We start from the raw sequence: 10,486 nt of genomic DNA, 5'->3' as shown, positions 1-10,486 counted from the left end.
TTTTAGATTAAAAAATAATAATCTTGCAATCTCTCAGAAAAACTGGACTTTTGAAATGATGATGCAAAAAAGCATAGTCTGGTGGAGATTTGAGCAGGCAGACTATATTGTCCTTCAGTCACTCACTGGACATTCTTATTTGTGTTCTACACTCAAGCATTGTATACACAAACACGAAGACCATTTTCAGCTTTCAGGCTATACTCTACCATCAGTTTTTTACATAAGACATTTCCAAGTGTTGCCTTATTCAAAGAAACTACAGACTCAGGAACTTTGACTTGTGATTGTGCCATCCTTGTGTAATTTCCAATTTTAAGTGACTTCTGAGTGAGGAAAATACAGCCCAAAAGAGATATATTGGCTGCTGAGTTCCTACACACAAGAGGTCCGAACAACATCGGTGAACTGTCTTGGAGAGATGATAATCCCAAAGAAGAAGAAAACAATTTTGGTAGAGCTTGAGAATATAAATGCAGAAGGACGTTGGCATAATAGACTTGTGTTGGTATTTCATGAGCAATGCTCTTTTATGATCTTGAGGGGTGAACAGTGGTGCTCACATCTGGAAATTACACAATAGCTTGTCAAGAAAGATAGTCAGGTACAAGCTACTGTGTTCTGTGAAAGAAAAGCTGTTAAAACTTTCCTACATTTTCTATTAGTCCCATCTTTGGAGTCTTAGCAATTCAGAGTAGTTTAACAGCCTCTTCAAACCAGCAAAAGCACACTCATAACATCTTTATAGAAGAAAAAGTTTTGGAAAGCCATTTTGACCAGGTCTTCTCCATATGAAGGAGCTACGTTCAAAGATTGGAAATTCTGCTTTGGTTTTGCACAGGTGTCCTCTCACTGACCCATAACTTCATTTAACTCTCCTCAAGAGGAAGACCAGAATCCCTGCTAAAATTATTAGCTTTCACAAAGAATATTTTCTTTGAGGAAATGGCCAGCACACGTGCTTTGCCTTCTCTGAAGACTCCCATGAATACAGCATAAACTCTGTACTCCTGTAGCTGGAGTACTCTTTTTTCCCCCAAAGACAAACATATATTAGTACCCTTCAAAACTCTCTTTCCTATTCTGTTGCATTTCCCACAGCTGCCACTGAGCTCAATAGACAGACCTCCCTTAGTTTCCGTGTTCTCTTTCTCATAGCTAATTTGGACATCTGATGTCCCTTGATCCTATATCCCATTTCTCTCAAACCACCTTTTCTTCTGCAGAATTTGAACCTCACTGACCAAAGCATAGGGTATTTGTTAGGTCGCAAAGATGTTTAATGCTTTTGGTTGCTTTTTCTTCAGCTGCTTGCCTGCCACCACAAGAGTGTCACAAAATGTGAGATTTAGACCTGAGGCACAGCCCAGGGATGTTTGCTGAAGGCCACTACAGTCTCATAAGACAGCATCTACCCTATGTTTTAGAGGGAAAAACAAACAAACACAGAATGAATTTGCACAACATGTAATCGAACACAGTTCTAAAAGACAAGAAAGGAGAGTTTCGTGCTGTCCTCGTAACATCCATCCAGGACCCCACATCCTGAAGCTCTGTCTAATTTGATCTCTTTCAGCTTCTTCATTGTATTTTCTGCATGTAGCTGGAGTTCCTTTTTCCCCTCATGGGGGTTTGCTTTTGGTTATAAGAGCTGCAAAGAGTGCAGAAATATTAACAGCAGTTGACAGAAGAGCTCTCAGTGGGACACAGAGGCTCCTGGCTTACCACTCAGTACAGCCCATAGGATAACGTATATCATCTTACTGTTATAATTATTATTGCTTTCATTAAAATGGAGGAGATGAGAGACCTGCAAGGGGCGGAGAGCCTGAAATCATGCATACTTTTTTTATGACACCCAATGCAACCCATGCTCCTAGCCAAAGCACCCAGGCAGACTATCTCATCGCAATCAGCAGTAATAGTGAAAAAAGACCTACAAGTTACTTGATAAAATGCCCCATTATGAGATATTGTGGCCTCACACTGGACTTAACAGCTATACCCAGGCTGGCTACAGTTATTACATGGAGTTGCTGCATCTCAGTCCATGCTCAGCTTGCTGTTTTGGAGCATGTAGAGTTTTCCTCCAAAGTGAAAAAATGCTGTCCCTTCTGAGGAAAGTATGTAAGTTTCCTTTTTTTCAAAAACAGATTAAACAGAAAATCCTTTCCATTTCCCCCTAAGGAGGGCTCTTTCTCCATGCAAGGCAGTGCTTTAACACCATGAGCTCAATCAATACAAGTATTTCACCCTGAGACTATGTTTTCAGTTGGAATATCTATCACACTAGATAAACCCCATGGCTGTTGAAATGAAAGAGACTGCACACCAAGCCCCTCCTGATTTTGCAGGGATGCAGGATTGAGAACAGTGACTCGGTTTCTTGCTGGCAGAACTAAGGAGATCTTTGGCAGCAAGATGAGTCAGGGTAGGCAGAGGAGTGAACACCTGTCCATGGCTGAAGCAAGCACAGCAAAGCCAAAACCTCTCACACTTCAAGAAAGGCACTGCATTTCTTGGACTGTTGCAATATTGATTCCAATGAGTTCTAATTAAGTCTGTCACATCTCTTGGCTAACATAGGTACAAAGCATCCCTGATTCCTAGGACAGTCAAGTGCAAACTAAGTGATCTCATATATATTTACGTTGTACCTTCTAATCATATTCAGACAAGAAATCAGCATAAACCACATGTTCCTCAAATAAGAGGATGTTTATTCACATAGATGTCATCGCAGACATTGCAAAACATAGCCTTCCCGCTTCTTCCCAATGATATGCAAAACCCATCATCCTCAAATCAGCCAACATTTTCCATCTCCAGAACGTTCTTGCCAACTCCACACAGAGAGGTCACATGCAGACAACTGACCTTGAGCAACAATGCCACCTCCAGCGCTTTGTCCAGTGCACATTCTTCTGCACTGAGATGTAGCATCTCATAATCTACAACAATGAATAGAAACATATTCATCTTCCTGCTCTGTCTTCTTCTAATCTCTCAAGGAGTGTCCTATAGTCTATGACTGCTGACTCAGTATTCCCAGAATGCATTAATCATTTTAAGTCATAATAATGTTTTCTAATGAGGAATAAGCTACAGCTGTTAAGAAAAGGCAAATGCTAGGCAAGCTTTTGTAGGCGTATTACTTAACAGTGCTACTTAGTGAACTTCCCATTTTGATGCGTGCAAATGACATTAATTAACACAAGCAGAAGGTTAGCTTTATGACTCTTAGAGCGTTTTCATCTAATTAGACATATAGGAGACACTTGTAGATACTAAAGAACAATGCATTCAGTAAATGCTCCTTTGGAATAAATGGGAGGCAACGGTTAGGCAATGAGGTAAAATCTTCAACAGACTAGATCTTTACCCAGGTTGGTAACTTGAATTGTTCCCAAACCATTAGCCCCACGTATCTTTTCACCACCTCCATGTCAGTCTCAGATCTCTGCATGGCCAAGCTGCACAAAGCCACATACTGTAGAAACACGCATACATACCTTGATAAATGCAAACAAGTTCATATAGAGATTGGAGTAACTGAGATTAGATTTGGTATCAACTTTCTCAGCTGTGACTACATGACCTTCTGTCTGAAATGTATCCTGGGAAAATGAAAGGAAGTCAAATGTGTTTGACCTATGTGGAAAAGTGGAAGGGAGCCACGCTTTGGCCATCAATTAAGTAAAACGACGTGGTAAAAATGAAGAGGCAGAACATAGGGACAGGGGTAACAGATATCAGTGGAATCAAGGGAAAAATAGAGTTGAACATTAGGAAGCATTTTTTACTAGTAAAGGATCAGGAAACACTAAGTGAAGCTGCAGTCACTGCCATCCTCTAAGAACAGGTAAGACAAGTCTGTTAGGACTGAGAAAGCGCCATTGTCACACATTAGAGAAAAAAGAGGGGTTGCATGGCTTCCTGGAATCCTCTACAGCATCACTGTCCAGCAGACAAACAGCCAAATATATTTCTCGGATCTGGGGAGTTTTTAATTTTATTTTTAAAAATATTTTCATTTGTGCAATATACTTAATTCTCTAGTGCTGCTGCACTGCTTCTGACTGAGCTGTATGCCTATGACCAATACTAATTCCTGTGTTCATCAGTGCATTACTCCATCTAAAGAATACAAACACAGAGTGATTTCAGTCATGGTTATTTTAGACTATGGTTACTAAATCTTCAGCCATCGAGTCAAAATTCAGTGAGGCAGCCACAGGTAAGAACTGCTTTTTACCTCTTTTAATGCAGCTGGACAGGTGCAGGGGTTATGCCTTGAAGCATCATGCTGATTACACTGGGATCACACCTACTAAACCACCTGGCCAAGTTCATGTTAAGTTTAGCTGTGATGATCTGAAAAGCCTATCTGAAAGGTAATTTACATTCGTCAACTGAAACAATCATAACTTATTCCCATTTCCCCTCAAAGCTTCTATACGTAAACTTTTCACCTATGGTCTCTGCTCATGTATAGTTTTGCAGAAAAGCTGTCCTAAAGGTTAAGCTATTTGGAGAAATATATATCATATATATGCTTTCACATGGAGAAGACAGTCCTACTGTGCTCCTCTCAGGACTCATCTATCAGCCATTTTTGGGGCCAGTGGGGCCACGAAACTCAACAGCCTGCCTACAGCCCAGAGTTATACAGACCTGGGGTTATACAGACCATAATTCCTTCACCTAAAAGCCAACCTGGATGATGGGAGTTCAGACATGACCTGCAAGTATATTTGTTTAATAACACGGCTTCTCAGTTCCACTGGTTGGAGCTTAAACAGGGCTGGCTGTAATGAAAGCTTGACTGCTCTCTGATAATGCCCTGCAGCACACAGGCTCTGGCTGCAAAATATTTTGTTGACACCTAAGACCTCCACTCCTCTGAGACCATAAAAAGTCAGATAAATAACCTACAAGAGCCAGAAAGTGCAAGGGGACAAATGCATCTGACTAGAGTTTCTGCAGCTTTGCTTTAATGCTAGGAGTTATACAAAAATGGCCAAATGAAGAACCAGCACTATTTTTTTCACTTCTGCATGTTTGTCTGTGTGGACATGAGAAAGTTTGTTCTCTTTCATTGTGGGTTTCACTGGTATTTCCACCAAGAAGGACAGTGCTTTGAAGCTGGAGGCTGGGTATGTTCCCTAGGAACTGGGGGTGATTCCAGAACGCAATTATATTATTAGTACAAATAAAGCATGACATTTCCTACTACAGCACATCCAGAAGGAATTTTTACATAGTTTTTAAGACCCCAGAGTCACTTCAGTCCAGTACAGGCAGCCAGTCACGCTGGAATACCAGCTGCTCAGAAGAGCAAGGACTAGTTAAACGAATGAAGTGTTTAAAACTTCATTTCTTTTTTTTTTTTTTTTTTTTTAAGAAATAACTTTTCTTTGTCTTGCTTCACTGGTTTCCAGTAACCCGAATAGATGAAGTTACTGCACCGTGAGCAATAGTTGAATTACAACCATGAACATACTTTTCTTTGGTGAACTTGCAGAGAAAATGAACACCATTTTTTCACATACCTGAGGAATAAAAGCACTCGTGGAGAGGAATCTCTCCCACAGGAAACCCTGGTGTACTTTGCAGTAGTATTTTATTAAGAGCTGGAGAGTTCAAGGGTCTCACAAATGTAAGTTTTCAATTAGCTTTCCATTATGTCCCAAACAGTCTCTAAATACTGAACTAAACTTTAATCCAATCACTTGATTTGACTCCAAGCATGATTTATCTTTTAATCATCATCCGTTCAATGAGGGGGAAAAGAAAGCAAACTTGTTCTTGGCTCATCATGACTCATACATGAATTTACTGCGATCAGAGTTGTGTTTTCCTTTTGGCTGATGCCTTGGCAAGTGCAAGCATTGGCTCTGGCTTTCTGTTTAAGTATGATCATTCCTGCTCATTCCCCACCCCCCTTCAAAATGTTGAATAACACTACATGTTTGTCCTTTATACCTTTTCCCACTGAGGCATGTGATTTTTTTGCAGTATCTTAGTGTTTCATTAATCAAAACTGTCTGCTATTTGACCTGCACTCACAATATAAAACACATTTTTAAAAGGGAGCTCAGTATTTTAAATGAATGGCATTTTTTTTTTTTTCTGGGAGGATGTGTTATAGAGAGAGCACCACAACAACAAGACACAGACCAGCAAGTACCTTCTGGTATTTGTCATACAGCCAACACTGCGTACAGACAAGCTCTCTGGAGGAGCTACATGGTGCCACCTCTCCTTCTGAGAGCTGCAGCACCCCATTCACCAGCTACACAGGTTTACAGCTTATCTCCCAAAGACACCACAGCCACATGCTTTTGCTTTTCTGCAATAGCCACAGTTAAATGCACCTTCCCAGCTAAAATAAGAAGTAGAGCCAACCTTTGCCCACGAGTGGCATGAACTGAAGAGCCTTTGGGGCTTTAAGTGCTGTGTAACATCTCCCATGCATTATTATTCATGTTAGTGGCTGGTGAAACAGTTCTAGCTGACAGAGTTTGCATATACTGCTTTCATCATAATTCGCTGGCTGCCCTGAACTGTGAAGCAGCAGAACTCCCCAGAGAGTTCCTCAGAGAATAAATTCCTTCAGGCTGCCACCAACTCAAATTTTGATGCAAGGCTAACTGTGCTTGAGAGACTTCTCTGAATGCTGAGTTTCAGGCTACTAGAAAGGCTCTATGTCACTCCAAGTGACATTCATCCCCTCATTTGTATGTGAAAAAAAAAAATAAGGCTACTGGAAAACAATTCATCTCAATGCCCTCTTCTGATTTGCTGCCAGCATTGGTCTCAGGAGCTGTCTCACTCAGTTCCAGTGTCAACATCTGCTTTGTAGGCAGCTCCAATTAGGCAAGATGACTTTGTGATCCAGGTTCCCATGCTGTCCCTAGCCAACGGGCAGTGCTTGATATATGCCTCACTGATCTTTGCTTGTTGGTTTGTCTCTACTGGTCCATTTCACAGCTGATGCTGTGCAGCCTAGCTGCTGGCATAAGTCCTGCCTGTGGTCTAGTTCTTCCCGGTGGTTTAGCTATTGAGAAGGGTGTACTCTACCTCCACAGGACACACTGATTAGTTCCCAGTGCCAAATCATTTCTTAAATCTGACTTTTCAGACTATGGTACTCATCAGTAAATGCAGACATCGTCAGGTCTTCAGCTAGGAAATCAGATGCAAACCTTCAGTAAAGGCTTATCAGCCTTTGCAGATCATTTAGTGGTCTTGAAGACTTTTAGTCAAGACTGGATATATCTTTGTAAAAATATCCTTTTGCAACAAGAAAATCTCACTGGGCTTAAGGCCAAAGTTGCTGGGTAACAACTTAAGGAGTGTGCTATCATGGCAATCAGAATAGAGGATCATAATGATTCCCTTCTGGGCTTAAATCCTATGAAAACTCACTTCTTGTTAATGCTTAATTCATAGAGCAGGAATTCACACTTGGGATCCTACCCAAGAAAACTGGCAGCCAACACAGCAGATCTGAACACTTCACTGCTTTTACAGTGGGAGGCTACGTTTGTGCTGCTGGGAATGGCTCTCAGATCTTTTACTTTGATGCTCATTTTTTGCCACTGCCTTTTTCTCGCAGACAGTCAAGGAATCATAACCTTCCTGGTCTGCAGAGCTGCCCCAGAAAATAGTGCCCTGTTAATCATCTCTGGTTCAGTGCAAGGAGGGAAGTGTTGGAGATGGAAACATTAAACTTATTTTTGACACGGTGATTCATCTGATCCAAATCTTCCCAAGACTCGAGCTCACTCTTCATTGGTATGAGACACTTGCCTTTCACGAACAGAATGACTATTCCCTACACTGCTGGCTCTTCTATTTTTCCCAGCCATGACCTTCTGGTAGAAAAAAGGAGAAAACACCAAAACACAGAGTGAAGTCACCATCAGCTGAGCATCCCTGAAAGAGACACCCTGGTTGTGGCCTGCTAGCCTCTCAGGTAGGGCGCACTTGTGGAGTCTGACTGCAGAGCTGTGTCCTCATCAGCTAGGCTCAGCAAACAGCCCATCCACACAGTACCAAAACTGCTTTTTAGAACTTAATCTTTGCATTTGTGATGGAGTTGAGGAAACCCCAGTGATGCCAGCTGGTGTCTTCTACTTCATCCTAGCAGAGCTTGGTTCAAGTCCTTTTCACAGAAAGCAGAGAGTCTAAATACATCTGTGTGTGTGCACATGCCCAGCAGCACAGCAGGCTGCCCACAGTCCTTTGGTCGTCCCCATATGCTCATCTCTTTGTCCCCACGCAGATCTGGAAGACCATTTCCTCTTCCAGACCTGTTTCATGGCATGGCTGTGCATTTGGAAACTGATCTTGTTTTTTGATTTCTGATTTCCCCCTCCTGATTTCATAGAGACGCCTCCTCAACACAAAACAACCCCCTGGGTGATAAGTAAATACGCAACTAAGGCTCTTCTCTCCCCTACTGCAGTGTTATGGTAACATTATGTGATAGCTCTGCAAGAAGAGCAGGTTCTGGGTGTATTCATTCTGCCCTCTGTGTCCACACGTTTGAGATGGCTGGTAACAGCCAGGGAGAAACAGCTCCTGGCTGGAGAGCAGAGCTGAAGCATCTCACGCACGTGGAGGCTTTCCGAAGCAATTGTTCCCACCTTATAGTGTGAACATGTGCTGGCTTCCCATAAAGCAACAACAGCTGTCAGTCAAACAGACATCACTCTGTAAATCTGCCCCAGCAACTCTGTTTCCAAACCCTGGGTCTCCAGGCAGGTTTACGAGGTGCGGCCTGCACGATTAACTAGTGCAGAGGATTGCAAAGCAGGTGCAGTGAGCAGGCGGGAGCAGGGCTAGGGGGAGCTGGGAGCAGGACTCAGCCATCCAGCCTGGACTTCAGGCCCTGCTCACTGGTCTGGTGAGGGCCTTAGGCTCCGAAGTCCCACAGATTTTACACATTAATGGGAAATATCACAGAGTTTCTGATAGAGGTGTAATCTAGAGATGCATGAGCATGAGTCTCCTCTCTGTCCTAGCCTTTTGTTGGACTATGGTATTTCTCCTCATCAGTTCTCTACTTAGGAAAAGCTAGAAGACTAATAAATTAACCAGAGACAGAATCTGTGGGCATGTTTCTTTTTCTAATGACTTCTTTTTTTCTATTTAAAAAGACCATAAAGAAGGCAGATATGCAGGATGCATCTGAAGAAAAGGTGTCAGGCTTCCAGGAATGGATAATTCACCTCTTTAAAAACTGTTCATGCATAATCCAGAAGACAACTTTCTTGACAGTGGTCTTGCAAAGAGAATGAACTGTTTTCTTCAAGAAGAAAGAGGCAGAATGATTTTCTTAGATTCTGACTGCTTGAATGCTAACTGAACTCACTGACAAAAATTGATTTTAAGGCAATTGGTCACGAACAAGAGAGGGACACTCAATTTTTTGCTATGATCCATCTAAAGAAAGCCATTAATAACTACACTAGCTATAACATGAGTTGAAATGCTTCCTCTCCCCAGAGGTATTTCTCACTGATTACAGAGGTATGTATATTTATGGGCACTCAGATATTTATCTGCAATCTCTGGAGGATGTCTTATGTTAACTTTCCTGTGTTACCTCTCAGGAGGCTGAGGAAGACACCGTGCAATGCAGGACAAGCAGTCCTCCTAAGGCAGGAACTTTCATTCTGAAGTTTCCATGAGCACTTCACCTCCCTTGAGATCCAAAGTGTACAATTATGAATAGGCTGATGTACGTGTTGTGTCCCAAAGACAGCCATTCACTTAAACGAGCAGCCACAAACCCCAGACTTGGATGAGGAACTATTTAGCAGCAAGAGTCCAGAGGTCATCCCCTGACTCATAAAATGCTCTGTGAAAAAGGGGAAACCACGAGTGACTGTTTTTATTAGAGAAAATACCTTCCTTCTCCTAAGGAGACTGGGATTAATTTTCCATAGCTTTGCAAACACCCTGCAGAAAGTTTAAAGTGACTGCTATCACTTTTAAACACCAAAGACTTTGAAAGCAAAGAGTATTTTGACTAGTTTACGTTAATAAAGAAATAAATCAAAGTTATATGAACAATCATTCACCAGTGCCTTTCCCCACAAACTCTGATATCTGATGTTTCTACCCTGTGAATAATAAAGGTCCTGTTACCTTTTTTCACTGAAAATCAACATCCTGTGTATGCTATGATAGTTTCATTTCACAATTATTTGAGCATCTCAGAAATAGACATTACTTCTTTGAAATTCTCTTGCTCTGGAAATCCTCCTTCTGCTTTTCATTACGCTGTTACAGTTGTTCTCCTTTTAGGTTAAAAAGAAGCACATTCCATTGTTAAATGATAATACTTGCACTTTTTTTTACCCTCCAGCACTTCACAATGTGTCCGGTACTTCAGGAACACCAGGCATAGCATATGGCTCAAAAGAAGGCATAGGAACTCAATGGTCCACCTCTTTGATGCAGAGAGATCAAC

General features: G+C 41.8%; 1 long non-coding RNA gene across 1 annotated transcript; it reads right to left on the bottom strand.

The window, feature by feature from the left end:
• Positions 1-766: 766 nt before the first annotated feature.
• Positions 767-9,072, bottom strand: LOC116216787. The gene is made up of 3 exons (XR_004160244.1): positions 6,409-9,072; positions 2,878-2,951; positions 767-1,651 (listed from the first exon to the last, which is right to left on the bottom strand). It is a non-coding gene; the product is annotated as an uncharacterized LOC116216787 (long non-coding RNA).
• Between the last annotated feature and the right edge of the window lie 1,414 nt (positions 9,073-10,486).

This window comes from Meleagris gallopavo, chromosome 7, assembly GCF_000146605.3.
Source record: "Meleagris gallopavo isolate NT-WF06-2002-E0010 breed Aviagen turkey brand Nicholas breeding stock chromosome 7, Turkey_5.1, whole genome shotgun sequence".
NCBI classification, from domain to species: Eukaryota; Metazoa; Chordata; class Aves; order Galliformes; family Phasianidae; genus Meleagris; species Meleagris gallopavo.
This window is presented reverse-complemented; position numbering and strand designations above follow the sequence as displayed.